General features: G+C 40.1%; 1 protein-coding gene across 9 annotated transcripts in view; it reads right to left on the bottom strand.

The window, feature by feature from the left end:
• The window catches only part of mbnl2 (muscleblind-like splicing regulator 2), a 195176-nt gene that overhangs the window by 55816 nt on the left and 111645 nt on the right, over positions 1-27715 (bottom strand). The window contains exon 1 of one of the 9 annotated variants that reach the window (XM_072258818.1): positions 24203-24273. The exons of the other annotated variants lie outside the window; for them this stretch is intronic. The gene's annotated coding sequence lies outside the window, so the exon portion shown is untranslated. Of the gene's footprint in view, positions 1-24202; positions 24274-27715 lie in introns of those variants that run through there. 9 annotated transcript variants of the gene reach the window in all.

The following is a 27715-nucleotide window of genomic DNA, read 5'->3' as shown; positions in this document are numbered from 1 at the left end:
TTTAACTGCTAGCTGTGAATTTTGTAATTACTCTTGCACCTCAGCCAGCAGATCGTGAATCCAAATTCCACTCCAGAGACATGGTGGAGAAAAACATACATTGATACTCCATCAACCAACAAAGCAGCACCAGGCTTACCACCTCTCGGAGAAAACATTACACTGAAGCACCAGCTGATCGCTAGGGGGTACAGAAGATCACAACAGATAAACTGGGATGTTATTCCCAAAGCCAGTATTTACCTCACAATCAATAAAATTCACAACACCATAAAACTGTTTGTGGAAGTTTGAGAGCTCAAATTTCCCTATGTACCTCCCACATTGTGACACTATTAATGTTTCTAAGGTCCTTCAATGGTGATGAACTGAGATAGTGAAAGGCACAACATAATGTCACGATGAAGGATCTTGGCCCAAAACTTATTTTTCCCTTCCATAGATGCTGCCTGACCCACTGAGTTCCTCCAGCATTTTGTGTGTGTTGCTGAAGATTTCCATGAGACCATAAGACATAGGTGCAGAATTGGGACATTCAGCCCATTGAATCTGATCCGCCATTCTATCATGGTGAAGGAGAGGAGCAGGACAATTACTGGAAGCTCCAGAAATCGAAGGTCACACCATCAGCTTGGAAACTACCCAGACAGAATATAAGGTGCTGGTCTCCAACCTGAGTGTGGCCTTAGCATGCCAATAGAGGAGGCCATGGACTGGCACATAGGAATGGAATTGGAAGTAAAACTGAAATGGGTGGCACTAAGAAATCACACTTTTTGTGGTGGACAGAATGAACGTACTGGACAAGGTGGTCCCCCAATCTACGCTGGGCCTCCTACATTGGGAGCACTAGATACAGTAGATGACCCCAAAAGACTTGCAGGTGAGGTGTCACCTCACCTGGAGGGACTGTTTGGTGCCCTGAATGGTAGTGAGGGAGGAGCTGTAGAGGCAGGTATGGCACTTGTTCTGCTTGCTTGGACAAGGGAGTTGCACAGGGAGCGATCCCTGTGGAAAGTGGAAAGTTGTGGGGGCAGGAATGGAAAGATGTGCTTGGTCATGGGATCCCGTTGATGATGGCAGAAGTTATAGAGAATTATATGCTGGACGCAGAGTCTTGTAGATGAGGACAACAGGAACCCTATCCCTGGTGTGGCAGTGGAAGGATGGGATAAGGACAGATGTGTGTGAAATGGAAGAGATGCAGGTGAGGGCAGCGCTGCTGAGGAGGACTTCTCACTTGTTCTGGAATGAAAAGCCTCATCCTGAGAACAAATGCAGCAGAGATGGAGGAACTGAGAAAAGTGACAGGTGGGAAGAGGTATCGTCAAGATAGCTGTGAGTCAATGGGTTTATAAAAGATACCAATAGATAGACTGATTCCAGAAATGGTACATTAAGTGTTGGCATGTGGGTAACAGAAGAGACGGCACAATACATAGGTGGTGATGACCAGGACAGGTTCTCCCTCCCATCACTAAAACAATACCTGGTAGGAAAGAGGGTGAAAGGGCATCAGTTCTCTGGAGACAGAAACAAGCAATTGTCCAAAGGCTTGCAGAAATAGACAACCATCTGCAATGTAATATTTGTTGTAGAGAGGTACAAAGCCAGAAGCATGGAAATGCAGAGAGACGACAGGCTCCTTCTGGTAATTCATTAAAATGTCAACGATATTTACAGAAGGTAATCTAAGTGTAATGGTTTTCTGGTCTTTAGATCTATTGGGGAGAAAGAAAGCAGATGTTAAGATCCGGCTACATGAAGCCCTGGAGAATAACACCTGGCGCTTAGTGAACAGTTTTGGCCACCGCACATCGAGAATGATTCATTGTCTTAAAATGACTGCAGTGTAGATTTACCCAAATACCTGGTTACCAATAGTTAAATTATGAGTACCTATTGAACACAATGAGGTGGTACTCCCTGAAACATAGCAAGAGAATCAGCAGTTTAGGGCCACTTGCTTGACCATTTAGTAAGATCATGGCTGATGTTTTTCACAGTCTCAGGAACTGAATCCCTAAGATTCATTATCCTTTGGGTGAAGTAATTTCAGCTAAGCTGTCTCTATGTTGAAACTGTGCTTGGATTGTTGATTACCAGCCACTGTAAAACAACAACCCTGTCATGCCCCTTAAGTATTCTGTATATTTCAACGAGATCTGTTTAATTGCTCCGTAAACTCTTCTCGGGCTTTCAGCTGGGTCCGTGTCGATTTTAACGGATGTTTTGATGACAAACTCCTCCATATTCATCAAGGATGATGCCTAGGCACGTCTAGTCCGGTGATATATATACTGAACTCCCATCATCCGTCCCTCCTGATTGGTTAGTCCTCAACCAATTAGGTTTCCATTATCCCATCTTGGTTAGAATCGTATTCCAGTTCTTACCGAGTAAGACATTCACCTTTGTTGAAATTCTTACTCTCTGGTCTTAGTTCAATGGTGTCATTCACCAGGCAGTCCCAAAAGCCATTGGCACGGTGCAGTAGCTTTGTGCCGTCGAAATCAATCCTGTGGTCATTGCATATGCAATGTTCTGCTACCGCTGACTTCTCCAGGTAACCCAAATGGATACACCTCTTATGCTCGTTGAGGTGGTTTGCACCGTGCATGACAACTTCCATTTCCTCCTCCTCATTCCAGGAATGAATCTAGTGAATCTCTGTTTGTTTTCTTTCTTTTTCTTTTTCTCTCTCTCTCTCCCCCCCCACCCCCCTCCCTCCCTCCTGCAAGAACAACCTTAAACAGATTGGAACACTATACAATATTCCAAACGTGGTCTCCCTCCGCCTCTGCATAACTAGAGCAAATGATCTCTACTCTTGTAATCAAGTTATTTTACATTGAAGGCCAATGTCTTCTGTCCATCAACCTAACCTCAAACCACTTGAGTATGTGATCCTAAATACTGGGGAAGTTGTGTCTGATTTGATTGTAAGTTCAAAATGAAGTCGAATAGATAAGGTAGATGAAGAGAAATAATTTTAATTGGTTGTACAATTTAAGGCTCAGGCTCATAGTCTTAAATTCTGAGCTAGGTATTTCAGAAGTGATTTGGATACATCTCCTTGTGCATAGGTTGAAGTTCTTAGTTCATTTCCAAAAAATGGCAAAGAATCAAGGTTAATAGGTAATATCAAATCTGTGATTGTTAATTATTTGTAGCCAAAGATCTTAATAAGTTTGAATTAGGTCATGAGATCAGAGAGGAACTCATTATATGATAAGCTAAAGTTGTTTGACAAGAGCCTAAGTGGTTATAATCTTGAGAGGACGGACAGAATAGGCCATGATATCAATCTGTACTCTGCCTTAATATACACAGTTTTAATGATGTCTGAATCATAGCTTCTAGGTCAGGAGGAGGATTCCAAATCATCCTTAATGATTTGCCTTTAAATAAAAGACTTGCAAGATCATTATTTAAAAAAGGTATTTTCCTACAGTCACTCGCTATAGATTGGGTAATAAAATTTGCATTAATGATACTTTCAGTTACAATGCTTATATTCAAGTTTGATAAGTTCATTTTGCATCTTTTATATGAACGGCCGATTTCCTTCATGTGCAAGCATTTCCTGTTCAGCTGCTTTAGTGACAGCCATCCTTATCCTTGTAGTCTTTAGACAGATTCATACCATCTAAATGAGCTATATATTTTGTTCCACTCCCCCACTATCTCCTCATAGCCCTACAAATGTTTTCAAATATAGATTCAAATCTCTCTTGAAGTCCCTATGAATTCTAAAGTCAGTCGATTATAGACTATTCTTCACTTAGTGAAAGAATTGCTTTACACCTCTGCCCTGGTTCTTTTGCGAATCATCTCAAATGTGTCCTACTAGCCAGTATCTGCTGTTTCTCTTCATTTTTTAAAAACTCCTTCACATTATTGAATACTTAAAAATCTCCCTTTAAGCATCTTCACTCCAGAGAGAATGATCCCAGTTGCTTTGGTTAGAATATGAATCAGGTTTATTATCACTGTCTTATATGGCATGAAATACATTGATTTACAACAGCAGTAAATTACTGTACATTAGAAAATTATTTATTTAGTTACAATGCATAATCACTATCAGGTTTAATATTGCTGGCATATGTCGTGAACTTTGTTGTTATGTAGCAGCAGTACATTGCAATACATAATAATAAAAAAACTAAATTACTATATATATATATATATATATATAAAAGCTAAATTAAGTACGTAGTGCAAAAAGAGAAAAAAAAGTAGTAAGGTAGTGCTCATGGGTTCAATGTCCTTTCAGGAATCGGATGGCAGAGGGAAAGAAATTATTTCTGAATCGTTGAGTGTATGCCTTCAGGCTCCTGTCGTCCTTCTGGCCCAACGAGTCACACTGCCCAGCAACCCACTTATTTCATCCTAACCTAATCACAGGACAATTTTACGATGACCAATTAATCTACTGATATGTTTTCAGAATGTGGGAGGAAACCAGCATACCCGGAGGAAACCTATGTGTTCATGGGGAAGACACACAAATACTTTACAGATGCGTCTGAACTCCAATGCAGGGGAAGAAGCTGTTTCTGAATCATTGAGAGTGGACCTTCAGGCTCCTGTACCTCCTCCCCGATGGTAGTAACAAGAAGGAGGCAAGTCCCAGATGGTGAGGATCTTTAGTGATGGATGTCATCTTCTTAAGGCACTGCCTTTTGTAGATCACCTGAAGGAGTTGGCTGAGTCTACAAACGTCTGCAGCACTTTTGATTCTGTGCATTGGAGCCTCCTTACTGGGCAGTGTTGCAATCACTCAGAATGCTCTCTGTAGAAATTTGCTAGTCTTTGGTGACATACCAAATCTCTTCAAGCTCCTAATGAAGTATAGCTGTTGGCACGTCTTCTTCAAGATTGCACCCATGTATTGAGCCCAGGATAGATCTCCTGAGACGTTGACGGCCAGGAACTTGGAGCTGCTCACCGTTTCCAGAACTGACCACCCAATGATGACTGGTATGTATTTTCATAACTTCCCTTTCCTGAATTCCACAATTAATTTCTTTATCTTAGTTGACATTCAGTACAAGGTTGTTACTGCAATACCACTCAAGCAGCCAATTTATCTCATTCATGTACACCTCCTCATTGCCATCTGCAATGCTCCCAACTACAGTGGTGTTGACTATTCATCTCTTCTAGCAAATCTGTGCATCCTCCTTAACATCTGAAGTTAAAGATGGCAACCAGAATTGGCCAATCATCCAACTGAGAATTAAAGATATAACATTGTTTTTATTTTCAAGTTTACACACCAAATTCTGAAGTGAAGATTCATCCATTTTTTCCCCACAAATGTGAAGGCTTGATCTACTTGTCCTGTCATCTTTATATGAAGCACTTTATTCCTGCTTCCTCTGAAATGTTACAACACTGACTACTTTTCACATTGTTCTTTCTTACAATCTGCAAGCTCTCGTGCAAGTTTGCATAAAACTTGATCTGTCACACAGAAAGCCTGCAGCTTTTTCTTGCAGCCAGATCTTTTACATCACGTCAACATAACATCCTTGTACTTTACTGTCACACAAAAAACACGCTTTGCATTTTTGCATACAGATTACCTGCAAGGTCCCACCCATCTATGTACCCAAGCTGATCATTCAAGGGTCAACATAATGGAATAGATCTATGCTATATTATTTGAGATCTGTGACTGTAAGATATAAAATACTGGTGGAAAAACAAGGTGAATAATTTACCATGAAAATATATACTTGCGTCTCTCCCTCTCCCTTAATGTCATGCACTTGGACCTTTTTCATCGTTTCTTCAATTTAATCCTTCCCTTCAATTAAGGAACCAGTATTTCCTCTCTTTTCACTTAAAAGGGTTAGAACAATATTAATCATCGTCATAAAGGACTTAAAATGTTAAAGCACCTAAAAATCCAATCATTACAGCTTCTTTGAAGAGGATTGCTGAGTGCCAGTACATAATGCACAAAGAATATTAGTATTGTTTTAAGAAGTTTCATAACTATAGGTTCATTCTGCAGGTAACAATGACATTTCTAAGTTTTTTTTTAGTGATAAATAAGCTCAAAAAAATTCAAGAACAGTTTGAGGATTCAGATTTTTTTGTGTATAACATGAATAAATTTACTAATGTATAGTAATAGGTGATGGGCTATTTCAGGTGGAGATGATGTTTCTGTGACGCAACAGACAAAAATGAGGATTTGAGATTAAGCTATAGAACTATTTGAAGCAGTGCTGCATTCTCAAATCAGGATCACTATCAGGTTTACCAGCACAGACATATGATATGAAATTTTCAGCATACAGTGCAAAGCCATAACATTAATATAAATTATAAAATAAATAAATGCAGAAGAAAAGGAATAACGTGGTAGCATTCATGGAGTGCTCATGGCAGAGAGGAAGAAACTGTTCCTAAATTGTTGAGTGCCAGTCTTCAAGCTCGTATTCATCCTCTTGATAGTAGTAACAAGAAGAGAGTACATTCTGGATAGTGAGGCTCCTTGGTGATGGATGCTGCCATCTTGAAGCACCGCCTCTTGAAGATATCTTTGATGGTGGGGAGGGTTGCATCCATCATGGAGCTGGCTGAGTCTACAACTTCTTGTAATCCTGTATACTGGATCTTCCATACGAGGTTGTGAAACAACCAGTTGGAATATTCTCCACCATGCATCTATAGAAATTCGTGAATCTTTGTTGGCCTACCAAATCTCCTCAAGCTCCTAATGAAGTAGAGGCGCTGTCCTGCCTGCTTTAAGAATGCATCTACAGTATGTTTGAGCCCAGGACAGAACCTTTGAGATACTGATGCCCAGGAACTTGAAGCTGCTCACCTTTCCCACTGCTGACCCTTCAATGATGACAGTTGTGTGTTCTCCTGACTTCCTCTTCCTATATTTATTTCCTATATTCTGGGAAACAGCGCAAAGGAAAATGGAGCAGCATTAAGCTGAGAGAGGAATGTTCAAAGGAGATGTGCATGGCAGGTTTTTTAAAAAAAGTACAGAGTGAGGTAGGTGGCTGGAAGTGTTGCGAAGGATGGTAGTCAGCAGAAATGAAAGTGACTTTCAAGAGGCTTTTAAGTAGGTATCTACATGAGGTGCTGCCTCAAGAAGGCAATGTCAGTCATTAAAGAGGCCCAACATCTTGGCCATGCCATCGACTCGCAGCTACTATCAGGCAGGTGATAAAGAAGACTGAAGTTCCACACCACCAGGATCAGAACAACTACATCTTCTCAAACAGTTGGTTCTCAAACCAACCTGCCCACATCCCTAATCACTACCCCAGTATAGAACAACACTATGACCACTTTGATCAAAACACATAGAATGCTGGAGGAACTCAGAAGGTCAGGCAGCGTCAATAGAAAAGAATAAACAGCTGACGTTTTGGGCCGAGACCCTGCTTCAGAATTGACCACTTTGCATTATACTGGACTTTGTGTTTCTTTTGTACGGATTGTGCTCTTTTTAAAAAATAAAAACTATGTATAATTTGTTCAATTTGTGTTTTCCTTGTGAATGTTGTTTATCTCATGTGTATGCCTGTGATGCTGCTGCAAGTAAGCTTTTCCATTACAACTGTGCACACATGTACTAGTGCAAACTGACAATAAACTGGACTGAATATGCAGGAATGAAAGGGCAGGATCATGCAAAGGAAGAAGAGATTAGTTTAATTTGGCATCATATTCAATAATACAGACTGTACTAAAGGGCCAGTTCCTGCCATCCTGTTCTACGTTTAATATTTCCTTCGCTATTAACAAGTAAGTATCAATACTTCACCGTGTCAACTCTTGAAGTAACACAGCTGTAGTATAATTTTTTCCCCCAGTTTCCTAAACAGAATCTCATATTGGGGTTAATCTATTGCCGAGGTCCATGAGGACTTACCAGCAGACATGCTTGTAACTGGGCTAATCCCGAGCGGAGACTATACTGCAGATTTCCACTCGTCAGACTGCTGACTACGGAACACCGCACTGCATTAGTGGAGTCCTGATGCAGTTCAACATTGCAGCAGAAACGTCTGCAGGTTTTCATGCGCTCAGGCTGAGAAATCCACTGGCTGAATTTGTGCCCAGTTAACCTGGAATATACAGCAGACCCATTAAAATAAATGGGGGAAAATGGCTGCCAGGAGAAAGGCAAGGGCAGCATTTTATTTGATTAAATTAGTTTAACACATATGGGCTTGTTTAGTCTTCTAACTTTTAAAGGACTTTGGAATCAATTGAATGTTTACATTTTTTTGAAACAGGTCTCAAGTGATTCTGAATGTTTAAAATGTCAATGATATCCACAAATATTCAACATAAATGGAAGCTTTGAGACCAGCGTTTCCAGGGATTTACCAGCTGGAAAAGCTTTTCTGGTATTTGAAAGAGGTAGATACACTTTTAAAAGAATGGGATGGAACTAGTGAAGAAGAGGAGATAAGACCTGGGCTGAATGAGACATGGTTATTTTGAATTGTGGGGCAGCTTTGAGGGCTTTAGTGGCCTATTCCAGTTCCTATTTTTTGTGTCCTTGTATCAGTGTAGCCAGCTATGGGAAAAGTCATGGAATCTGCTAATAACCAACAGCTGACTGGACCAAGCTGAAAGAAGCACCTTGACTGGGCCTCAGGCCACTGGTAATGTCAAGGAAATGGAAGATTAGCTCCTGTACGTGACCTGCCTTCCTAAATTCACATCTCAAATAATTACCAAACCCAAAATATACCCACAACACTTCTTTCAGTTATGGGTACTTCAGAATACAGCAACCTACTTAACTAGATGCATCTTTGTCCACAGCAGGCAAGGATGACCACATTTAAAATGACATTAGCAATGAATTACTAACTCAGAATCTATCTACAGCACTGTGCAAAAGTGGGAGGGGTGTGGGACAGGTGGCAGAGAATAAGTGGCATGGGTGCAGACACACCCTGCCTTGAAACATCAAGCAAGGTCATTTCATTCTAAACAACTGGTGTATTGACTATTACGGAACATCTGCCTGGTGCTTCCTGCTTCCTCTCCTCTCCTTTTCCTTACCACAATTCCCCTCTCACTGCCCCCTTCCCCCCTTCCCACTCTCGGTCCACAATACAGACCCATATCAGAATCAGGTTTATCATCACTCACATATGATGAAATTTGTTTTTTTTTTGGTGGCAGTAGTACAGTACAACACATAAAATTAGTACCGTACTGTGCAAAAGTCTTATATATATATATATATATATATACACATACATACACATACCTAATTACTATATACAGTAGAGTACAATATTGTATTTGCTCACAGGTAGAGGGATCCATAAAAAAATCTGTCCTAGTACAATTGTCTACAAATACAGAAACTAAATGCTGTTAGATATCAAGTATGGCCCAGATCAGCTTCAACACATCAGCAGGTAACATTTGTCTCATTTCTTCTCAGTTTCTTATCATCTCACCCTGACCATCCATGCATGCAACTTGCTACATATCCCCATTTCCTTTCACTTCTGACTTCCTCCCTGTCCCTTCTGCTAATTCCACTGTAGCATTGTTCAACACTTTGCATTTAACAAATAAAATACCTCTTAATTCCCTTACATGTGTAGTTCATCAAGGATAGGCGCCACTTTCCATATTGTACCTTTAGCAGCAAACCACCCAAGGGACTGGATGCAGAGGAAGACCATATAAGATACAGAATAAAATTAGGCCATTTGGCCCAACGAGCCAGTATCGCCATTTAATCATGGCTGATTTCCTTTTTAAAACCCAATCTCCTGCCCTCGCCCTTAACCCCATTACCAATCAAGAACCCTAACCCTAACACATCCAATGACTTGCCAACCACAACCCTCTGTGGTAATGAATTCCAGTTTCACCACTCTCTGACTGAAGAAGCTCCTCAGGAAAGAGATGTTCCTTTATTCTGAGGGTTTGCCCTTGGATCTTAAGCTCTCCTACTGATGGAAACATCCTCTCGAGGTACACTCTATCCAGACCTATCAATAAGTTTCAAGTGATCCCCCTTGACACTTCTGAACTCCATCCAGTCAGGCACAGAGACAAGAAAAGACTCCTCATATAAGAAGGTAATTAGATGAGAGATGAAGGAAAAGCAAGTAGATGTCCAAAGCAGGAGAGAAAAAGAGATAAACAAATCAGAATGAAATAAAAAAAATCTTCTATCTTAATGATAAAACTAGAAGATCTGGTAAAAAAAATCAATTTACAACATTACAGTATTGAGGAAGAAGTTAGCACTATATTCCCAACAAACTGTTTGAATCAAAAGTAAGGAAAGCTACAGTACTTAGCCCTATGATGTTCATAAAGGCTGCTTTCCATCTGCTTAATATATTGTCAGACAGCTTCAAACTTTCTCTTTAAAGACACCTTTTTAAAATCCAACAGCTGCCATTGATTATAATTTTCTTTCAACCACAGTCAGTGCCAACAGCATTTACTACATACTCATTGCAACTTCAGACATAAACTCAAACCTTGCAGTCCCCTTTCCTCAAAAGTGGTCACTAGCACACTTCTGTATGTTCATGGTCTCTGTTGTTGTAGCCCATCCACCAAAGTTTGATGTGTTGTGCATACAGAGATACTCTTCTGCACACCACTGTTGTGTCACCTTGAACCAGTCTGGCCATTCTCCTCTGACCTCTCTCATTAACAAGACATCTTCAACCCCAGGACTGCCACTCACAGGAGATTTATTTTTATTTTTCACACTATTCCCTACAAACTCAAAACTACTGTGTGTGAAAATCTGAAAGGATCTGTGATTTCTGAGATACTGAAACCACCCCATCTGACACCAACAAACATTCCAAAGTTTCTTCCCTTCCTATTGTTTGATCTGAACAACAAATGACCCTCTTGACCATGTCTACATACTTTTAGGCATTGTGCTGCTGGCACATGATTGGCTGATTAGACATTTGCATTAATGAGTAAATGTACTGAATAAAGTGGCCACTAAGTGTACGCATAGGGCAGAGGAAGAATAAACTGAAATTGAAAGGGCTTCCTATTCAGTGGTATTGTCTTCAGTACAATAGAGTATCTCTATTTAAAATCTGGCGATGTTCTCAATATTTTTTGAACTCTTCAGTTGCACTTTGTAGGATAAAGAAGCAAATTACAACAACTTTATCATTCTGCAACTTTAATCTTTAAAGTAATCTAAACTTTACATTTTAACTTTCATATTGTTACCGTCGGCATGATGATTAAAATTCAGAATTAACAATAAAAAACCTATATTAAAAATATTGTCATACAACGTACCTTTCTCATCACCATATAATTGAATACATTGAATTTAGATAGAATATTTTCTCCTCACATATAAACAAACAACAAATGGTTAAGGTCCTTTCTTATATTTATAGTTGCATTTGCAATGAATAACCCAAATGTGCAGATTCATAATTGATCCGGTCAATCTGTAATACCATTATTTCACAATTTCCCTGCCAGATATACAATCCATAAATGCTAATGCTTTGCTGCTGGAACCTGCAGGAATCAAGTCAGCGGAAATTCTATTCAGATGACAATTCTTGTTTTTGGCTTGGAGGCACACTGTAAATAAAACATACTTCAGTTTTCCATAGTAGAGACCTTGAACATTTCTCAATAGTTCCTATCTCCTTCCTTTGTGTGTTCTATGGAGACAGTATGTTCTCTACAGATAGTGCAGGTCTAAGTATTTAAGGACTTTCCTTCCTGACAAGTTTCCCACTTGATTGGCTCTGCGAGGTCAGGTTTCCTTCTGAAACCAGCTAAGTAATTTTACCTGACAATTTCTCAATATTCACATTGTATACTTCCACAGTTTTGCCATCCTTCGAAAAAAGTATCAGGTAGCTAACAGCATTAAGGATAATGGCAAAAAATGATACAGTACTGTGTACTTTAAAATTAGAATACCAATTCATACAATTTCATTTTGAAGAACTGGATTCCTTCTACAAAAATAAGATGTGATTATTTTTAATGGTAAGTATTAGGAATAATTGCTAACTGAATGTATGTATACGTACACACACTGTGTATGTGAAACTGTGTATGTATACATACGCACACGCGCGCGCACGAGGGGTGATTGATAGGTTTGTGGCCTAAGGTAGAAAAAGTCAACTTTAGAAAACCTAGCACATTTATTTTTCAACATTGTCCCCTCCTACATTTACACACTTAGTCCAGCGGTCGTGGAGCAAACGGATCTTGGACTTCCAGAAAGTGCCCACGGCAGGGGTGATTGATAAGTTCATGGCGTAAGGTAGAAGGAGATGAGTTATACAGCTCTCGTTACATGCACATGCAGTTTAACTCTGAGTGATTACGCAGAAAGTTTGAAGTTAATAACTTGTGTGTGTGTGTGTATATGTATGTATACATCCACAAACACATACATACCCGATGCGCCAAACAAGGTATGGGGAAGAACTTTACCTTTACTATGACTTTTGATACAGCAACTGCTGGCCAACGGTGGAAGGCAAATACTATCAGAAGCTTTTATTAAGTTTTCATCAACTGAACTTTGAAGTAGTTTACCACTTTGATAATTAAAGATAACGATCTTTAAAGATTAGCTTTTGTTTGTCACATGTAGTTCGAAACAAACAGTGAAATGCATAGTTTGCATCAAACCAGATCAGCAAGGATTGCACCAGGCAGTCCAATTAAACAATACTTATTCCTGTAACAGGAGCCAAAGGAAGAATGGATAACCCAAAGTAACACCAACAAGAGTTTAAAAGTGACAATTTTAGCATTACAAGTGGAATAATTTATTTTTCTTTGTTGAATCTTGAAAACCTTGCAAAATGTTTTAACCAGTCATGGTCATTGTTTAATACAGCATTAAAACAGTCCTTTCAGCCCAACTCAGCCATACTGACAATGCTGCCCACCACACTCATACATTTGCCCGTGTTTGACCACTGGACCTCTCGACTTTTCCTATCCCTTGGCAGAAGGTGAAGGTTGAAGGTCGATTCTCAGGTTGAAGGTTGATTCTCAGGCTGGAGGCCAGTAACTATTGGGTTTCCCCACAAGTCACTTTTGGGACATCTGTTATTCATTATTTATGCAAGTTATTTGGGTACAAATATAAAAAGTCCAAATTATCAAAGTACGTATACGATATACAACTTTAAGGTTCATCTTCTTAGAGGCACCCTCAAAACAAGACACAATTAACAAGTCTGCTGATGATATCAAATTAGGGGGTCTTGTTGATGGTGAAGCATGTTACAATGAATAAGATCTTGCTCAAATAGCAAGAGTAGTGTGACCATCTCCATCACCGTTTGATTTCCCGCCATGAACTCTCTCTTTCTAAGTCCAAGTTGCAGTGAAAGAGAAGGAAAAATTACTGCTGACTCCACCCATCCTAGCGGTCACTAATTTACCAACTTGCTATCAGGGAGACACTACAAGTTCACCACCACCAGGACTACACATCATCTCTGAAGCTTCTTTCCTATAGCTAAGCAGCATCTCAACAAAACTCACTCAGGTGCAATACCTTAACTGTCCCTGCACAATGTTCATTCAGTGGTCTTTCCTGCTCTCCTTGTGCTGTTGATAATTATTTAGTCTGTTCATTTGTTCACATTTAAGTTTATTGATGTTTGTGCTGATTGTTCATTCCTCATGGCAGTTTGCACTATTGTCTGGTAAATTGTTGGTTGCTGTTGTATTGTCTGTTATGGTATTGTCCTGTGTTTTATGTTTAGCACCAAACCACAATCAATTCTGGTTTGTTTCACATTCTGTCAATAAAGTGATTCTGATGGGCTGAGGAATGGCAAGCTGATTTCAAATTAGATAGTATGAGGGGATGTGGTTTGGACAGTCACACCAGGGTTGTATTGTGAATGGCAGGGCACTGCGAGTATAATCAAACAGCAGGACTGGGGAGTACAAGTACACAGTTCACTGAAAATAGCTATGCAAGTAGATTGTATGGTGAATAAGGTGCTTAGCATGTGCCTTTTCATGAGTCAGGGCATCAAGCTTAGGAGCACGGACATAATGACTGCACTTGGTGTGTTGCATGCTGCTTTGCTCACCCTGTTATAAGAAATAATAACAATAATGGCATGTTGGCCTTCATAACAAGGGGAGTTGAGTATAGGAGCAAAAAGGTCCTTCTGCAGTTGTACAGGGCCCTGGTGAGACCACGCCTGGAGAATTGTGTACATTTTTGGTCTCCAAATTTGAGGAAGGACATTCTTGCTATTGAGGGAGTGCAGCAGAGGTTCACGAGGTTACTTCCCAGAATGGCGGGACTGTCATATGTTGAAGGACTGGAGTGACTGGGCTTGTATACACTAGACTTTAGAAGGATGAGAGGGGATCTGATTGAAACATGTAAGATTATTAAGGGATTGGACACGCTAGAGGCAGGAAACATGTTCCCGATGTTGGGGGAGTCCAGAACCAGAGGCCACAATTTGAGAATAAGGGGTAGGCCATTTAGAACGGAGTTGAGGAAAAACTTTTTCACCCAGAGAGTTGTGGATCTGTGGAATGCTCTGCCTCAGAAGGCAGTGGAGGCCAATTCTCTGGATGCTTTCAAGAAAGAGTTTGATAGAGCTCTTAATGATAGCGGAGTCAAGGGATATGGGGAGAAGGCAGGAACGGGGTACTGCTTGTGGATGATGGTACTGGCTTGAAGGGCTGAATGGCCTACTCCTGCACCTATTGTCTATTGCAGGGGTCCCCAACGTTTTTTGCACTGTGGACCAGTTTAATATTGACAATATTGACCCGGGGGGGGGGAGGTGTTCAAGTAGGGTTAAACTCACCTCAACATGTCTTTTATAATTAGGGTTGCCAAATTTCTCACTCCCAAATAAGGGACAAAAGTAGCAGTCAAATCCTGGGACACTTTACTCCAGGAAAGACTACCATGACCATGAAGCTTTGCGCAGGCACCTGTGTGTGCATGTGATGTGCACATGCGTGTACATGCCAATTTTTTTCCCCAGAAGTCGCTTTTCCTTTCATCTTCCCGACCATACTGTACATATATTATTTCTACTTTATATAGGCTGTGTATTTACTATATGTTAGTATTATTTATTTTCGGTTTTATGTGTTATTTGGTATGATTTGCTAGGTTATTTATTGGGTCTAGGAATGCTCAAAAAATTTTCCCATATAAATTAATGGTAATTGCTTCTGCGCTTTACGCCATTTCGGCACGAAAGATTTCATAGGAACGCCCTACCTTCGCGGGGGAAATACAGGACAAGGGCGGTCCTTTATGGGACAAACCAACTTAGCCCAATATACAGGATGTCCCAGCTAATACGGGACAGTTCGCAACCCTATGTTCAAGTTCAACTGTGCGTGACAGGGAATGAGGAAAGATGCAACTGACTCATATCGTTTCCTCACGGCCCGGTAGCGCATGCTTTGCGGCCCGGTGGTTGGGGACCGCTGGTCTATTGTCTAAATATATTGTCAAGCTGGAGGGAGTGCCGAAGGGATTTAGAAGGATGCTGCCAGGACTGGAGTGCCTGAGTTAGAGGGAGAGGTTGAACATGCTAGCTCTTACTTCCATGGAATGCAGGAGAATGAGGTGTCACAGAAATTTATGGATAAAGTAAACAGTGATAGTTTTTGCCCCAGGGTTGGAGCATTCAAAACTATAAGGCAGATACACGATAGGAGGGGAGAGAAAGACCTGAGAGGTAATTTCTCTCCATCTTAAAGACCATTTGGCACATGTCCTCTTTGCCTTACTGTACTGTAGGGAGCAGGTACAGAAGATGCATACTCTACATTTTGAGAACAACTTCCCCTCTGTCATCAAATTTCTGAACAGTCCATGAGCCCATGAATACTGCCACATTATTCGTCTTTTACTCTTGTAATATAGTAATTTTAATCTTGTATTGAAGCCACAAAACAGCAAATTTCACAAGATCTCAGTGATAATAAACTTTATTCTGCTTCACAGGAGATTGAGTACCTAGAATGAGTTACCAGAGGAAGTGGTCGAGGAGGGTATAATTGCAATATTTATGAGGCATTTGGATAGGTACATGGAGGGGAGAAGCGTGAAGGGTTATGGGTCGAATGTGAGTAACTGGGACTAGCAGGGAGGATGTGGTTGTTGTGGACTAGATGGGCCAAAGGGCCTGTTTCTGTGCTGTACTATGCTCTGGATCTATGGAGGAGGAAAGCTTTGAACAAAAATTCAGTATCTTCCTTCAGCAAAAAAGAATACAAGATGCAAATGAAAACTTAATAGTTGAAAAACATTAAATAATAACTGACTTTATCCAAAATTTAAATTGCCTTTAAAACACTGAGCCACAAAATAGATGCCTATTGAGTACAGATGCCTACATGCCCTTTACAAGTAAAACAAGAACTTTGCAGAAGATACTGGCACCTGATCAGTTATTTACTTAAGCCTGACTTCACAGTAACATTTTAATAGCCAGCTGCTAAGCTTGGCTGTTTGTCACAAAAGGCAGCATTTGCATTAACTTAGGCAGCTTATTAATTATTTATTTTGCCTTTTAATTTCCATTTTTATGATTTTCCAAGCTCCAAAGTGTTATTTTACAACCTGGAAGACAAGCATCATGGTCTGCAGATCTCTGCATTTACCACCAATTCCATTCCACACCGGTTAGCACAAACCCTCAAGAGTTAAAAAAGGTTCCTCTCTGCTCATTTTATAACAAAATTTGACTTACACTCTTCCATATTTTCAACAAAACATTGCAAATTAAGGAAATGAACAGGTTAGGCTCCTTTCTCAATAAAAATAAAACTAAATGCCTTAAAAAGGTTGTTGTATGGGGATTGATGGCAGAGAAGAGTTGAAGTGGTAAGAATGTTTTCACTTATGAGTAAGTCTGAAGCAAGAAATCATAAATGTAAGAAGGTCGCTAATAAATCCAATAAATTCAGTGCAAGGTTCTTTACTCTCCGCTGAGAAAGTGGAAATTGTTTACACATGCATATGGTTGATAGGAAAGCATAATATATACTGTACACGAGAGAAAGGACTGAAGGATGGATTTATAACAAAAGATGAACGAATTGAGGGAACTTTGTGTGGAACATCAACAAGGCAATATCTCTTTTTGCTATAAGTGCATAAAGCAGGTTGTTCTAAAAATGATTTAAAATTTTTATTGATATGTTTGCAGTTAGCAGCACCAGTACTTTAAAATAATCATATTTTATTTTTGTAGAAGGAATACAGTTCTTCAAAATGAATTCACATGTGAATTAGCTTCTAGTTTTTAAAAAATCCACAGCACCTTTTTAATACTAGTGTGAAGCAAAACTATTCTCATCAAAAGGTGAATTCTGTCTCAAACAGTTAATGCTTAATAATCAATTGACAAAAGGCTCCAAAGATAATTAAGACCACTGGTCCTGAAGAAAAACAGTAGTGGCAGACAAACATTCCAAGCATTCTTCAAAATCGAACAAGGAATTCCATGCACATTTCTCGTTTTGAACATTTATTAACCTTTAGGTATATATTCATTAATTTAACTGGATGAAGCTAACCACTGCAAGTTTTGGCTTAGCATCAATCTTCAGCTAAGAGAAAGCTTTGATGTTGCTCTTCAAGAGTAGCCAGTAGTCAGTAGCCCTGTTTTGTGAAAAAAGATCCCTTTCATTTTATATAGTCATCAAGAACAACTAATTTGGAGTCATTTCTGATGGGCAGCATATTCAACATTATTTTTAAAAGTAAAGGAACTGATATAACATTCAATAGTGCCAATTCTTTAAATTGCAACAAATAAATTTATTTCTTGGCAAATCCAATTTTTCACATCAGAATCAGGTTTAATATCACTGGCACATGGCATGAAATTTGTTAACTTAGCAACAGCAGTACAAATCAATACATGATAATATAGAAAATATATATATATAATCAATTATATATTAAATAATTAAAAATAGTACAAAAACAGAAATAATAAAGTGAGGTAGTGTTCATGGGTTCAATGTTCATTTAGGAATCAGATGGCAGAGGGGAAGAAGCCGTTCCTGAATCACTGAGTGTGTGCCTTCAGGCTTCTGTACCTCCTTCCCAATGGTAACAATGAGAATAAGACATGTCCGGGATGATGAAAGTCCTTAATACTGGATGCTGCCTTTCTAAGGCACCGCTCTTGAAGATGTCTTGGATACTACAGAGGCTAGAACCCAGGATGGAGCTGACTAATTTTTCAACTTTATGTAGCTTCTTTCGATCCTGTGTAGTAGCCCCCACCACTTCATACCAGACAGTGACGCAGCCTGTTGGAATACTTTCAAGTGTTTAGGTGACAAACCAAATCTCCTCAAACTCCTTATGAAATATAACCGCTGTCTTAGCTTCTTTATAACTGCATCAATATGTTGGGAGCAGGTTAGATTCTCAGAGCTTGACACCCAGGAGCTTGAAATTGCTCACAATCTCTACTTCTGATCACTCTATGAGGATTGGTTTGTGTTCCCTTGCCCTCCCCTTTCTGCAGTCCACAATCATCTCTCTGGTCTTACCGATGTTGAGGGCAAGGTTGCTGCTGCGACACCACTCAACTGCCACTGGTTTTCTACTAAAACGTTCAACAAGTTACATTTAATAATTTAAGATAAGATATCGCAAACATTTGTGACACAGAAAGCGACTTATGCAGAGAAAGATGTCAATGGTCTCTCTTCCAACCATCAGAGGTATTTATCAGGAGCACTGCGTACACAGGACCCTTAGTATTGTCAATGATCCCTCCTATCCATCCAACAATCTTCTTGACCCTCTACCCTCAGGCAAGAGGTATCATAGCATTAAGACAACAACAGCTATGATAGGAAACAGCTTCGTCTCCCAGGCCATAAGACTACTGTACTCCCTGCCACCATCCAGGCTTTTTCACGCGTGCAGCGCCAGTAGTGTAATCCTGTTTACTTTTTAAACAGGTATCACGAATGCATCTTACTACTTGATAATTTATTTGTGGTAATATTACTTTTTGTGTTATAAGTGTAGCTTGGTCCAGAGGAACGTTGTTTTGATTGGCAGTACACATGTGTACAGTTGAATGACAATAAAATGAACTTGAACTTCCATTTGGTGGAATGATTTAAAATCAGCGACATTCAAAGATGTCAGGAATGGAGAACTGACTCTTGTGGGATTGGAAAGCATTACAGAAGGAGGGACAAAGAAAGAGATATGAAATCATTTTAAGAAATGCATTGTTGGACTGGAGCCACCCAAGGTCATCAAATACAAGGGTGAACAAGATTTGTTGAGCTACAATTATCGAGTAGCAGAGATCTGGATGACCATATTAATGGGAATAAAAGGGTTAATGTATGAGGAGCATTTGATGGCTCTGGGCCTCTCCTCACTGAAGTTTAATAGAATGAGGGGGATCTCAGTGAAATCTAGTGAGTATTGAAGGGCCTTGATACAGTGGATGTGGAGAGGATGTTTGCTTTAATGGGAGAGTCTAGGACCAGAGGGCACAGCCTCAGAATATAAAAATGCCACTTCAGAACATAGATGAGGAGGAATTTCTTTAGCCAGAGGGAAGTGAATCTGTGGAAGTCATTGCACAGACAGCTGTGTAGGCCAAGTTATTGTGCATATTTACAGTGGAGGTTAATAGGTTCTAGATTAGCAAAGGTGTCAAAGGTTACAGGGAGAAGGCAGGAGAATGGGTTGAGAGGGATAATAAATTTTACAAGGATGCTGCCAGGACTTGAGGACTTGAGTTATAGGGAAAGGTTGAATAGGTTAGGAATTTATTTCATAGAGTGTAGGAGAATGAGGGGATATTTGAAGTCAGGTGAGACTATAACCAGAGATCTTGGATTAAGGGTGATAGGTAAAATCTATAAAGGGAACATGAGGGAACACTACAGCTATATAGGACCCTGTGACTTGGAGTACTGTGCTCAGTTCTGGTCACCTCACTACAGGAAGGATGTGGAAACTACAGAAAAGGTGCAGAGGAGATTTACAAGGATGTTGCCTGGATCGGGGAGCATGCCTTATGAGAATAGGTTGAGTGAACTCGGCCTTTTCTCCTTGGAGAGGTGGAGGATGAGAGGTTACCTGATAGAGGCGTATAAGATGATGAGAGGCACTGACCCTGTGGATAGTCAGAGGCTTTTTCCCCCAGGGCTGAAATGGCTAACACAAGAGGGCACAGTTTTAAGGTGCTTGGAAGCAGGTACAGAGGAGATGTCACGTGTACGTTTTTTATGCAGAGAGTGGTGAGTGCGTGGAATGGGCTGCTGGCGACGGTGGTGGAGACGGATATGATAGGGTCTTTTAAGAGACTCCTAGATAGGTACATGGAGCTTAGAAAAAATAGAGGGCTATGGGTAATCCTGGGTAATTTCTAAAGTAAATACATGTTTGGCTCTGCATTGTGGGCTGAAGGGCCTGTATTGTGCTGTGGGTTTTCTATGTTTCTATGAGGGGCAACTTCTTCACTCAGTGGTGAGAGTGTGGAACGAGAAATTTGCAGAGGTACATGGATGGAAGGGGTATGGAGGGCTATGGTCTGGATGCAGGTTGATGAGACTTGCAGATTAATAGATTGGCATGGACTAGATAGGCTGAAGGGCCTGTTTCTGTGCTGTAGTGTTCCATGACTCTAAATCAGCCATGATGGAATAGTGGAGCAGACTTGATGGACCGAAAGTCTGCTCCTATATCTTATGGTCTAAAATGGGACAGAAATTCAAATTGAATTAACAGGAGCCAAGCAAACTGGCAAGATAATATTGTTTTCTCAAGAGTCGCAAGTTTACAGATTCAACCCCATTATAGAAAATGCAATCCTGATGAATACTCCAAGGCCATACTAAGGAGAATTTCATTGAAAATAATGTTCTATTCTATCAGCTTAATAATCCCAAAGATGACACTTAAATAGCAGGGATGGGAATGTGGGTCAACATTTGTACCACATCTCAACCAACATTAAGGTCATCCACTCACTTATCTGAAATGCTCTCCGCACTGATGCTAACGAACCAATACTGCTCATATTTTTTCCTAATTTGCAGCACATGCTGATATTTGCATCTCAGTCATTTATCTCAGTGCGGTACCTGACTACATTCAAACTACCTGTCACGTTTCCTCATACAAACACAAGTGATGATAATTGGGAAATATTCCAGGTTTTGCAAAGAATATTAGGATAACTGCTGTCTGTAAGGAGTCAGGACATTCTCCAAACTTCCTTATTAAAATATTTCAACAAATGATCAGTCACAGAAAAGCAATCTAATATTAATAGAACATGGAAGTTGCATGGCTGATGTGTTCATTTTATCTCAGAATCAGGTTTAATATCACCGGCATATGTCATGAAATTTGTTAACTTTGCAGCAGCAGTATAATGCAATACATAATCAATATAAAAGGCAATTACCGTAAGTATATATGCATATTAGTCAAATTAAAATACATAGTGCAAAAACAGAAATAAAGAAGTAATGAGGTAGTGTTCATGGGTTCAATGGCTATTTAGAAATTGGATGGCAGAGGGGAAGAAGCTGTTCCTGAATCGCTGAGCGTGTGCCTTCAGGCTTCTGTACCTCATTCCTGATGGTAACAATGAGAAGAGGGCATGTCCTGGGTGGTGGGGGTCCTTAATGATGGATGCCATCTTTCGGAGGCACCGTGCCTTGAAGATGTCTTGGGTACAAAGGAGGATAGTACCTAGTACCCATGATGGAGCTGCCAAATTTTACCACTCTCTGCTGCAGTTTACTTTGATCCTCTGCAGTAGCAATGATTGTATAATTGTTTCTTAACCAAGAGCAATTTATTTTTATTTTATTCTGATATAATGTGCAACATTGTCAAAGTGTCAGCATTTGCAAGAGTAACTGTTAGGTAGAATGGGGCAGGAGAAAACGGACTAATAATTGGACTGCTCATTCAAAGGACCAGTAAAGGTATGAGTGACAACCTTATGTGCTGCAGAATTCTACATAAGTATTTGTAAGAATACCTAACCAACGTGGACACTGTTTTCCATTGCCTCTCCAAACCCACCAAAATCAAACAGCCATATTCTTTTGGCCACAATTCCTTGGCAGTCTTTTGGGTTTGAGAACAACTTGCTCCTACTCCAGTTCAGTGGTTCTGCATTGACTGGGGAAACCAGCCTGGATCCAGAAAATCTTCCGTGGTAGGGCAGGAAGCAGCTGAGAACACTTGCAGTTTTAGAGGTGATAATGCTCTTTCACAGAAGGTCTGCTCCTGATGATTCCAATCCTGAATATTTCTTTTCCAGTTTGAATACTTAAGGTCCAGGTATTCCCAAGCATCAGTGAGGCTGCTGCAAATTTTCAGAGCAGGCTTTGAGCACATCCTTCAATTTTTATTCCTAACTTTCTGGTCCAAACTCTTCCGGTGGCAGAGCTTAAAATAGACTGTCTGGTTCATGAGTCTGATGTCAGGCATGTGAATGATGTGGCTTGCCCAATGATGCAGACTGCATGTAACTGGGGCCTCAGTGCTGGGAACATCAGCCTGGAGAAGACACAGACTTTGGTTCACTTATGCCTCCAGAGAATTGGAAGGATTTTGCAAAGACTGACCAGCAAGATCTGGTCCATTCATTCTTTCTCTTCCCTCTGCTTGACCCAAACTTTTGCTCCTCAGTTTAATTATTTCCCTTCTGAGTTCCTGTATCATATTTACTTTGCACATTCTCCTGCTTTGGTGTGAGTTGCAATACTAGGAGGCAGGCTAAGTTGTTTACATCAGCTTTTTAGAATTCTTACAAAAGATAAATTTTTAACCCAAGTCTATTTTCAATACTAAAAATATATTTTGGTTCAGTTTGTACTTAGAAGGTCAAGAATATACAGGGATAAAATTTGTCAATATTTACCCATAAATCCCAAGATCCAGAGAATCCATGAGAAGCACAGATAGTCAGATAAAGATGAAGATCTATGACTACATTCTAAGTAAGCAAAACTCGGCAAATATAAATGAATAAATAACTTCAGCAGTGTAGCAGTGTCTATCCAGCAGGCATTCCTTGCTCTTCCAAACACTAAACAGTAAACCAGTCACTGTACACACTGCACTTTGGTTAAAAGGATTAATAAAAAGCATCATCTGGGAAAAAGCATGCCAACAAATGTTTTACTTGGATCACATTTCAGTAAACAATGGATGAAATCAACCCGCTGACAAGTCTTTGTACAACAGGCCATTTAGATCAGTGAGCCAACTTAAACAGAAATAGAAAACTCCTGAAAATGTTTTACACAAAAGCTGCTTCAATTTCAAAAAAAAAAGGCCTAAATGGCATTGTGTTATGGCAGCTCTTTCACCTTGATGGAGAGAGGGGTGGTAGCAGTTGTGTCTAAAACCAGTTGCAGAAAGAAAATCTTGCATTTTTGGAGTCTCTTTTGCAACATTAGAATAGCCTAAATCAGCTTACAGCAAAAGAACTGAATGTAGTGTGCTATCAATGGCGTTGGGAAATCCAGCAGCTAATTTGCTGATTGCAAAAGGCATCAGTGAGATCAGCCCACTTATTCCTGACCAGAACATGTAAAATATTTTAGTCTGAATCTACTTCCTTTCCCACAAGATGATAAAACAAAACTGCTAGCTTAAATAGAAATAGTAAATATTAAAGGTCAATTTCTTATCAAAGTACGTATGTCACCATATACTACCTTCAGATTCATTTTCTTATAGGCATTTACAGGAAAATAAAAAAATACAATCGAATCTATGAAAAACTATATATAAATAAAGACTGACAAACAACCAATGTGCAAAAGACAAATGGTGCCATCAGGATGGTACCTGATGGTAGCAGCAAGAAAGCATGGCTTGGATGGTGAAGGTTCTTGACAATGGAGAAGTCTCATCAGAGTACTGATGAAAGGTCTCGGCCTGAAACATTGACTGTTTATTCCCATCCATAGATGCTACCTGACCTGCTGAGCTGCTTCAGCACATTTTGTGTATTGCTCTAGATCTCCAGCATCTGCAGTACCTTTTGCGTATTGACAATAGATGTTACTTACTTGCAGCAGTGCTCCTTGTGAATGCGGTCAATGGTGGGGAGGGTTTTGACATTGGAGAGGGTTCAGAGAAGATTCACGAGAATGATTCCAGGAATGAAAGGATTACCTTATGAGGAACGTCTGGCAGTTCTTGTGCTGTATTCCCTGGAGTTCAGGAGAATGAGGGAGGGGATCTCATAGAAACATTCCGAATGTGAAAAAAAGCCTGAACAGATCAAATATGACAAAGTTATTTCCCATGGTAAGGGAGTCTTGGACAAGAGGGCATGACTTCAGGATTGAAGGATGTCCATTTAGTTAGAGGGTGGTAAATCTGTGGAATTTGTTGCCACGGGCAGCTGGAGGCCAATTCACTGGGTGTATTTGAGGCAGAGATAGATAGGTTCTTGATTAGCCAGGACATCAAAGGGTATAGGGAAAAGGCAGGGGAGTGGGGATGACTAGAAGAATTGGATCAGCCGTTGATTAAATGGCGGAGCAGACTCAATGGGCTAAACGGCCAACTTCTGCTCCTATATCTTATGGCTTTGCCTGTGATGGACTGGGCATTGTGTTTCCATACCAGGCTGTGATGCAAGGATACTCTCCACAGTCCATCTAAGTCTGTGAAAAGTTTTAGATGGCATGCCGATCTACACAAACTTCTAAGAAAGTAGAGGCACTGTGTGCTTTTTTTGTGATGGCACTTACGTGGTAGTCCTGGGACAGATCCTCTGATATAACACCACCAAAAATTTTACAGCTACTGATGTGGAATATGTCACTGAAGTTTACAATTAGGACAATGGTTTAGAATCACATTGTCAATCCAATTTACTGGCTGGGAACTGAGCATGCTGGAATGAGTGCAATGATTCTTTATCATTACCATTTCTCACCTGGGCAGTCCTACTATCGAATTTTACTTTGGTACAGGACATAAAAGGAATAGAAATTCATCTTCTGCACAAAACTACATACCATACTCTGCCTGAGTTCAACTCCATTCAGATAGAGTGGAACAACCAACCACTACCCCTTACCATATTTGGACACATGATCAGAATCAGAATCCGGTTTACTGTCACCGGCAGGTGTCGTGAAATTTGTTAACTTAGCAGCAGCAGTTCAATGCAATACATAATAAAGTAGAAAAAAAAATTACAGTAAGTATATGTGTATATTAAATAGTTAGATTAAAATAGTGCAAAATAGAAATAATAAATTAAAAAGTGAGGTAGTGTTCATGGGTTCAATGTCCATTTAGGGATTGAATGGCAGAGGGGAAGAAGCGGTTCTTGAAACCGATTTTCTATATTGTTCCTTTGTAAAATCATTAAAGGATATGCACAAGAAGGTGGGTCACAAAATCAGAGCGAGACAAACAGAAAACTCTGTTCATTAGTAACACACACAATATATCAGAGGAACTCAGTAGGTTAGGCAGCATCTATGGAAATGAATAAACAGACAATGTTTTGGGCCAAGATTCCTCTGCAGGACTGGAAAGGAAGGGGAATGATGCCAGAATAAAAAGGTGCAGGGAGGGGAAGGAGGATAGAAAGAAGTTGATAAGTGAAGCCAGGTGGGTCGGGAAGGTAAAGCACTGGAGAGGAAAACATCTGATAGGAGAGGAGAGTGGACCGTAGGAAAAAAGGGAAGGTGGAGGGTTAAGGCTGTATTCATTTGTGCCTTAACACACTTCAAAATTAATCCAAAGCATTCCGCTTGGAATACGTTTGAAGTCAGTTACTGCATTATTGACAAACGTGACAGTGAGTTTACATATCAAGTTCTGTGAAGAATAACTGGGTGAATAACTGGTTACTTTGTTTTTCTTTTGAAAGTTGTTGCAAGGAACGGTGGACAGGACAGCTGGAGAATCATTCATCATCATCATCAGGTGTCGTGCCCAGCTTGAACTTTGACTGCCATGGCCCACACACTCCTGTTTCGGGTCAAGTGGATCAATTTATTGATATTCATTTCCAGTTCTCTGGCTGCTGTCTCCATCATCGTTTGTCTTTGTCTTCCTCTTGCTTTCTTCCCTTCAATCTTTCCCATAATTACCATGCATTCTAACTCCTCTTTCCTAATCACATGTCCAATGAAGTTACATTGCCTTTTCATGATCTCATATATTATTTCTATTCAAACAACAGGAATTCTGCAGATGCTGGAAATTCAAGCAACACACATCAAAGTTGCTGGTGAACGCAGCAGGCCAGGCAGCATCTGTAGGAAGAGGTGCAGTCGACGTTTCAGGCCGAGACCCTTCGTCAGGACTAAACGTCGACTGCACCTCTTCCTACAGATGCTGCCTGGCCTGCTGCGTTCACCAGCAACTTTGATGTGTGTTGCATTATTTCTATTTTTGTGTTTGCTCTGTTCATGACATCCTCGTTAGATATTTGTTTCATCCATGATATTCTTTGCATCCTCCTCAAAAATCACATCTCTGCTGCTTCAATTCGTTTCCTCATGTTACTAGATATTGCCTAACATTCTGAGTCATATAACATAACTGGATAAACGTAACATTTCAGTACTCTGAGGCAGGTTGTCATGCCTAGTTTAGTATTGGTCAGTATACTCTTCATTCTCGTAAAGGTGTCCTTTGCCATCCCTATTCTTCTTTTGATATCCATGTCGCACCTGCCATCTGATCTCACCCAGCTTCCTAAGTAGCAAAAGTTCTGTACTTGTTTTATGTCTTCCCTGTTTATTCTCAGCCTGCAGATAGGATTCTCCTTCTTCTTTGGATATCACCATACATTCTGTCTTTTTGCAATTGATAGACAGACGCATTTTTGCACTTTCTTCAACAATTATATCAATTAAGTTTTGTAGTTCTTCCTCCTTACTTGCAATTAACACAGTGTCATCTGCATATCTGAAATTATTGATGTTTTCACCGCCAACTTCGATTCCTGAGATATCTCTTATTTTTTGTAATATTGTTTCACTGTACACATTTAATAAATCAGGGGAGAAAACACACCCTTGTCTAATGGCTCTCTTGATTTTCGTAAACTGACTCACTCCTCCATCTATTCTTACAGCGGCAGTTTGTTCCCAGTACAGATTTCTGATTAGCTGGAGGTCTTTCAAATCTAGATCTAGAGTTTTCTGTAATATTTCAAATAACTTACTGTGCTTCACTTTATCAAATGCTTTTGTATAGTCGATAAAACAAACAAACAAATCTTTTTGCACTTGAATAGCTCGTTCTGGTAGCACCCTTAACATCAGTATTGCTTTTCTTGTATCTTTGTCTTTCACAAAACCACATTGTTCTTTACCTGCAACACACATCAAAGTTGCTGGTGAACGCAGCAGGCCAGGCAGCATCTGTAGGAAGAGGTGCAGTCGACGTTTAGTCCTGACGAAGGGTCTCGGCCTGAAACGTCGACTGCACCTCTTCCTACAGATGCTGCCTGGCCTGCTGCGTTCACCAGCAACTTTGATGTGTGTTGCTTGAATTTCCAGCATCTGCAGAGCTCTTGTTGTTTTTGTTCTTTACCTAGCAACGTTGATGTGTGTTGCTTGAATTTCCAGCATCTGCAGAATTCCTCGTGTTTTTGTTCTTTACCTATTTCAGCTTGAACTCATTACCAAGAAAAACAGGGGAAAAATGGCA

This window comes from Mobula birostris, chromosome 5, assembly GCF_030028105.1.
Source record: "Mobula birostris isolate sMobBir1 chromosome 5, sMobBir1.hap1, whole genome shotgun sequence".
Lineage (NCBI taxonomy): Eukaryota > Metazoa > Chordata > Chondrichthyes > Myliobatiformes > Myliobatidae > Mobula > Mobula birostris.
The sequence above is the reverse complement of the archived record's forward strand: the minus strand, read 5'-3'. Positions and strand labels throughout refer to the sequence as shown.